Genomic DNA, 7,885 nt, shown 5'->3' with positions numbered 1-7,885 from the left:
GACTTTTTAAAGCACCAGTACTGACATTACTATCACCTAGCAAATGAGCAAAACCGCATGCAGGGCCTGAATGTCAGATACAATCAAATCAAATATTATTTGTCACATGCGCTGATGCACAAATAATATTTTGATTTGCACCCCCCACAACCACAGGGCTCTCCAGAGGGTGGTGCGGTCTACCCAACACTAGGGGCAAACTACCTGCCCTCCAGGGCACATACAGCACCCGATGTCACAGGAAGGCCAAAAAGATCACCAAGGACAACAACCACTCGAGCCACTGCCTGTTCACCCCGCTATCATCCAGAAGGCGAGGTAAGTACAGGTGCGTCAAAGCTGGGGCCGAGAGACTGAAAAACAGCTTCTATCTCAAGGCCATCAGACTGGCCACCATATGTATATACTGTATTCTATTCGTCTTAGTCTATGCCGCTCTGACATTGCTCGTACAAATATTTATATATTCTTAATTCCATTCCTTTACTTTAGATTTGTGTGTATTGTTGTGAAATTGTTAGATATTACTGCACTGTTGGAGCTAGAACACAAGCATTTCGCTACACCCGCAATAACATCTGCTAAACATGTTTATGTCATTTGATTTGATTGGAGATCAGAATGGCAGTTTTATTTTGATCCACAAGAGGTCAGCATTGTATCATAGGCGAATAAAACCATAACCACAGCTCTCTCCTCTAAATCCAAAACGCTTTGTCAATGGAGCTTTTGAGAGTGTCTTGGCAACATCTGACCCAACAGTGAGACAGACGCTGCTGGTACCTTTGGGCGGAAAGTTGGACTCTGACTCAGTCCTCAAGAAACATTCCATGTCAAATGATTTACACTTTCCCCATTAAAACAAGCCAACGTTCTGAGAAACCCTTTTAATCTCAAATAATGTGCTAGTAATTCATGAAGCTAAACGTACAGTCAGTACATGCCAGTGTTGATGTCTACGGAGCCAAAGTAGACAGAGTTGAGGCCTAAAGTAAAATAATATCTAAACCAATTGGTTCATAAGATCTCAATATTGGACGGGAGTGCGAGTGTGGTGCTATGTGGTTAGGTCGAGGTGAGGTCTTGGGTTGTGGGTTGTTCCTGGGGTTTAGACTTGAGTGGAAGTTGAGGTTCTGTTTGGCCTGGTTGCTATAACATGGAGCAATACTAGTTAACCTTTTAGGGCTCATTAAGCTTAGTTTTCATGTTCTTTTGCAATGCACAAATATTTTAAAGATAAACAAAAATGTATGTTTTGATAGGCTTTGATATGATATGGCTTTGATTTGATAGGCCAACTACAGCGATACAGGGCAGAATAAAAAAATGGTAAAACGTGTCTGGATGTAATAGGTTGCTGTGCCTGTGTATAGAAACGCTATGATGGGTGGAGGTATGTATGTATGTATGTATGTATGTATGTATGTATGTATGTATGTATGTATGTATGTATGTATGTATGTATGTATGTATGTATGTATGTATGTATGTATGTGTGTGTGTGTGTGTGTGTGTGTGTGTGTGTGTGTGTGTGTGTGTGTGTGTGTGTGTGTGTGTGTGTGTGTGTGTGTGTGTGTGTGTGTGTGGCAGATTGACGTTTATTGGGATGAACACAGAATTTAGCGATATTCGCTAGATAGGCCAGCTGCAAAGTCAAAATTGGCTATATTGTAAACATTTATGAAAACAAAAATATGCCTTTTGGTCTTCATTTAAGGTTAAGGTTAGGCATTAAGGTTAGCAGTGTGGTTAAGGTTAGGGTTAAGGTTAGGTTTAAAATCAGATGTTATGACTTTGTGGCTGCGCCAGCTAGTGACCACTCTACAGAGTTGCCTCCAGAACAACATTCATGAGTATTCAGATCCCTTGACTTTTTCCACCTTACAGCCTTATTCTAAAATGGATTAAATAGTTTTTCCCCCTCATCAATCTACACACAATACCCCATAATGTATGATGTTACAAGCTCGGCACACCTGTATTTGGGGAGTTTCTCTCATTCTTCTCTGCAGATCCTCTCAAGCTCTGCCAGGTTGGATGGGGAGCGTCGCTGCACAGCTATTTTCAGGTCTCTTCCTAGAGATGTTTGATTGGGTTGAAGTCCAGGCTCTGGCTGGGCCACTCAAAGACATTCAGGGACTTGTCCCGAAGCCACCCTTGTGTTGTCTTGGCTGTGTGCTTAGGGTCGTTGTCCTGTTGGAAGGTGAACCTTTACCCAGTCTGAGATCCTGAGAGTTCTGGAGCAGGTTTTCTTCAAGGATCTCTCTGTACTTTCCTCCGTTCATCTTTCTCTCAATCCTGACTAGTCTCCCAGTCCATTCCACTGAAAAACATCCCCACAGCATGATACTGCCACCACCATGCTTTACCGTAGGGATGATGCCAGGTTTCCTTCAGAGGTGACGCTTGGCATTCAGGCAAAATAGTTCAATCTTGATTTCATCAGACCAGAGATACTTGTTTCTCATGGTCTGAGAGTCCTTTAGATGCCTTTTGGCAAACTCAAAGAGAATGTCATGTGCATTTTACTGAGGAGTAAAAGTCCTTCTGGCCACTCTACAATCCGGTCTTGGAGCTCTATGGACAATTCCTTCGACCTCATGGTTTGGTTTTTGCTCTGACATGCACTGTCAACTGTGGGGCCTTATATGGACAGGTGTGCGCCTTTCCAAATCATGCCCAATCAATTGATCAAGGATGATCAATGGAAACAGGATGCCCCTGAGCTCAATTTCGAGTCTCATAGCACAGGGTCTGAATACTTATGGAAATAAGGTATTTCTGTTTTTTTACTTGAAATACATTTGGAAAAATTCAAAAAAACTCATTTTGTTTTGTCATTATAGGGTATTGTGTGTAGATTGATGAGGAAAATGTTTTATTCAATCCATTTTAGAATCAGGCTGTAACGTAACAAAATGTGGAAAAAGGGAAGGGGTCTGAATACTTTCCGAATGCACTGTAGTCTCCCTGTCTGTGTCGGCCCCTGGGCCCTGGCCCTGTAAGAGCAGGGCAGAGTGCCGGGCTGGCTGGCCGGTGACAGGCCCTTGGCTCCCAGCCTCTCTCATACATGGATCCCTCGGGGCAGCCTGCTCAGCGAGCCACCAGCCCTTTCATACATTCCCCCACACCGCCCCCAGCCCCAGGCCTTTACCCACCCGCTGCCAACCAACGCAGAGCCACACAACCGTGTGTGCCACCCAGCGCTCCCCAGGCAGACCCAGACACCTGAGCTGGCACAGCAGAGAAGGAGAGGAGGGATGGATGGAGGGAGGGAGAGCCCAGCCAGACTTCTAGCCAGTCGGCCAGCAAGCGATCCCTGCACCCCGCTGCAGCTGTTCCGTCCCGCTCCACAACGCTCCCACTGTTCCACTTCCAATACAGAACTAATTAAAACTGCGCCCATCTCCGTCCCTGCCAGAACGTCCCCCCTCCTCCACACACACACACACACACACACACACACACACACACACACACACACACACACACACACACACACACACACACACACACACACACACACACACACACACACACACACACACTCCTCCCCCCTCCTAAACCCACCCCAACAGCTGCCTCCACTGCACAGTTGAATTGAGTTATTGACCAGCCTTTTTGTAAACTAAATTTACTGCTTTCGCGCTTTCCTCCATTGATTAAATCATCATGTAATTGATTCCTTCTCTGTGGGCTTCTCTCTGCTCTGCTCCCCCTCCCTACCTCATGTTCCCTCTATGCCTTTACAGAGCTGCTTGAGAAATTAAGCACAGGGCAGTGGTGCACCCTGCTGCCAGCAAGGCATATAAATACCAATTGCACCATAATAGTAGGTGATCTTGGCCTAATTAAAACATCTCAGTTATAATCTCAGAGGTCAGGAAATACCATATAAGGTCAGGCCACCAACTGACACGGTATTATCAGGTGTTCATTACACATCCCTGGTGTTATTGTTTTCCCACGTTGCCAGTTTTGGTGCTCGGAAACCTTCCTCTTACCACAAAATTACACAATAGTGATAGCTTCCTTCTGTAATTTCAAGGCAAATGTGTTGTTCCAGAGGACCAGAAATAGGTTCTAGCTTCTCTCTCTCGCATCAATCCACCCCGTAATTGCCATGCAAAAAAATGATGAAGAGTGTTGGCTTCCAAGAGCAGCAACCCTCCTAGTCTCGGCCACTTCCTTTACCTTGTCCTCACCAAGCATTCCGATATAGATTAGCTGGAAATCTTTCCTGCTCTGCCAGGATAATCCCTTGACCATGTATTAGGAATGATTTAGGCACACTGTATTCCGGCCAGAGCAGGACATGGCCAGACCTTAGTTTTCATTGCACCCCCCATGATTTGGGTGTTCCGATTGTTTTACATTGTTAAGGGAGGGGGGTCTTTTGTCGTTGAAGAGGGGGGAAAGAAAGTGGGCAATATATATACTACTTATACTGTGGAAACAGAGTTCAAAGTCATCATGTGGATGTGAGGAGATGAATTAGAGTCACTGTTAAAGGGCAGAGTCGGAGCCCTTGGAGGAGAGTGTGTGTGTTCGTGTGTGTGTGTGTGTGTGTGTGTGTGTGTGTGTGTGTGTGTGTGTGTGTGTGTGTGTGTGTGTGTGTGTGTGTGTGTGTGTGTGTGTGTGTGTGGTTTGAAACCAGGGGGTCCTGGGAGTGAAGTTATTAAGAGGTTTGAAGTCTGAGGGGTATTTCCACATTTTTCAGCCACACCGACCGACGTTACCCACCACAAAGATGGGTTACATTCATCAGTCAGGATTGTTAGTAATATGAATGAGGATTTCAACAAAAGAGCGCTGCAACGCCTTAGTATGGGAGATGAAATATCTGTACATGGGCGTGTTCTATTGGACACAGTGTTACATACACTCTTAGACAGTAAGGTTCCAAAAGGGTTCTTCAGCCTTCCCATAGGAGAAGCCTTTTTGGTGCCAGGTAGAAATACCCTTTTGGATTCCAGGTAGAACCCTCTGTGGAAAGAGTTTTATATAGAACGCAAAAGGGGTTCTACTTGGAACCAAAATGGTTCTACCTGAAACCAAAAGGATTCTTCTACATTGAACCAAAAAGGGTTCTTCAAAAGGTTCTCCAATGGGGACAGCCGAAAACCCTTTTAGGTGTATAGACAGTGTGTATAGACAGTGATACATAACATGGAAAATATAGATGTGAGCTAGAGGATATAGGCATGATGTCCACAGTCGTTTCTGACAGCCCTCTGTCAGGTTCTATATACTGATCTGAGACTCTACAGTGCATTCGGAAAGTATTCTGACCCCTTGACTTTTCCCACATTTTATTAAATTAGACTTATTTTAAAATGCATTAAATACATTTTTTTCCTCACCAATCTACAAACAATACTCCGTAATGACAAACCGAAAACAGACCCTTTGCTATGAGACTCAAAATTGTTTCCATTGATCATCCTTGAGATGTTCCTACCACCTGATTGCAGTCCACCTGTGGTAAATTCAATGGATTGGACATGATTTGGAAAGGCACACACCTGTCTATATAAGGTCCCACAGTTGACATTGCATGTCAGAGCAAAAACCAAGCCATGAGGTTGAAGGAATTGCCAGTAGAGATCCGAGACAGGATTTTGTCGAGGCACAGATCTGGGGAAGGGTACCAAAACATTTCTGCAGTATTGAAGGTCCCCAAGAACACAGTGGCATCCATCATTCTTAAATGGAAGAAGTTTGGAACCACCAAGACTCTTCCTAGACCTGGGCGCCCAGCCAAACTGAGCAATCGGAGGAGAAGGGCCTTGGTCAGGGAGATGACCAAGAACCCGATGGTCACTCTTACAGAGCTCTAGAGTTCCTCTGTGGAGATGGTTGGTCTTCTGGAAGGTTCTCCCATCTCTGCAGCACTACCAATCGGGCCTTTACGGTAGTGGCAAGAAGGAAGCCACTCCTCAGTAAGGCACATGACAGCCCACTTGGAGTTTGCCAAAAGGCACCTAAAGGACTCTCAGACGATGAGAAACAAGATTATCTTTTGCCTGAATGCTAAGCGTCACGTCTGGAGGAAACCTGCACCATCCCTACGGTGAAGCATGGTGGTGGCAGCATCATGCTGTGGGGATGTTTTTCAGCAGCAGGGACTGGGAAACTCGTCAGGATCAAGGAAAAAGATGAACTGAGCAAAGTACAGAGAGATCCTTGATGAAAACCTGCTCCAGAGCACACAGGACCTCAGACTGGGGCAAAGGTTCACCTTTCAACAGGACAACGACCCTAAGCTCACAGCCAAGACAAAGCAGGAGTGGCTTTGGGACAAGTCTCTGAATGTCCTTGAGTGGCCCAGCCAGAGCCAGAACTTGAACCCGATCGAACATCAAAATCAAAATAGATGTGCAGCGATGCTCCCCATCCAACCTGACAGAGCTTGAGAGGATCTGCAGGGAAGAATGGGAGAAACTCCCCATATACAGGTGTGCCAAGCTTGTAGCGTCATACTCAAGACTCGAGTAATCGCTGCCAAAAGTGCTTCAACAAAATACTGAGGAAAGGGTCTGAATACTTATGTAAATGTGATATTTCAGTTTTTTATTGTTAATACATTTGCAAATATGTCTAAAAAACTGTTTCTGCTTTGTCATTATGGAGTATTGTGTGTAGATTGATGAGGGGAAAAACATATGTTAATCCATTTTAGAATAAGGCTGTAACGTTTGATTTTATTTTTCACCTTTATTTAAACAGGTAGGCTAGTTTAGAAATAGTTCTCATTTGCAACTGAGACCTAGCCAAGATAAAGCAAAGCAGTTTGACACATACAACAACACAGAGTTACACATGGAATAAACAAACATACAATCAATAATACAGTAGGAAAATCTATATACAGCATGTGCAAATGAGGTAGGATAAGAGAGGTAAGGCAATAAATAGGCTATAATGGCAAATTAATTACAATATAGCAATTAAACACTGGAATGGTAGGATGTGTAGAGGATGAATGTGTAAGTTGAGATACTGGGGTGCAAAGGAGCAAGATAAATAAATTAAATAAATACAGTATGGGGATGAGGTAGATTGGATGGGCTATTTACAGATGAGCTATGTACAGGTGCAGTGATCTGTGAGCTGCTCTGACAGCTGGTGCTTAAAGCTGGTGAGAGAGGTAAGAGTCTCCAGCTTCAGAGATCTTTGCAGTTCGTTCCAGTCATTGGCAGCAGAGAAATGGAAGGAGAGGTGGCCAAAAGAAGAATTGGTATTGGGGGTGACCAGTGAGATATACTGTACCTGCTGGAGCACGTGCTATGGCTTGGTGCTGCTATGGTGACCAGTGAGCTGAGATAAGACAGGGCTTTACCTAGCAAAGACTTGTAGAAGACCTGGAGCCAGTGGGTTTGGCGACGAGTATGAAGCGAGGGCCAGCCAACGAGAGCATACAGGCCGCAGTGGTGGGTAGTATATGGGGCTTTGTTGACAAAACGGATGAGACTGTGATAGACTGCATCCAATTTGTTGAGTAGAGTGTTGGAGGCTATATTGTAAATGACATCGCCGAAGTTGAGGATCGGTAGAATGGTCAGTTTTACGAGGGTATGTTTGGCAGCATGAGTGAAGGATGCTTTGTTGCGAAATAGGAAGCCGATTCTAGATTTTATTTTAGGATTGGAGATGTTTAATGTGAGTCTGGAAGGAGAGTTTACAGTCTAAACAGACACCTAGGTATTTGTAGTTGTCCACATATTCTAAGTCAGAACCGTCCAGAGTAGTGATGCTGGACGGGCGGGCAGGTGCGGGCAGCGATCGGTTGAAGAGCATGCATTTAGTTTAACTTGCATTTAAGAGCAGTTGGAGGCCACGGAAGGAGAGTTGTATGGCATTGAAGCTCATCTGGAGGTTAGTT

This window comes from Oncorhynchus keta, chromosome 16 (assembly GCF_023373465.1).
Source record: "Oncorhynchus keta strain PuntledgeMale-10-30-2019 chromosome 16, Oket_V2, whole genome shotgun sequence".
In the NCBI taxonomy this organism is placed as follows: Eukaryota; Metazoa; Chordata; class Actinopteri; order Salmoniformes; family Salmonidae; genus Oncorhynchus; species Oncorhynchus keta.
The sequence above is the reverse complement of the archived record's forward strand: the minus strand, read 5'-3'. Positions refer to the sequence as shown.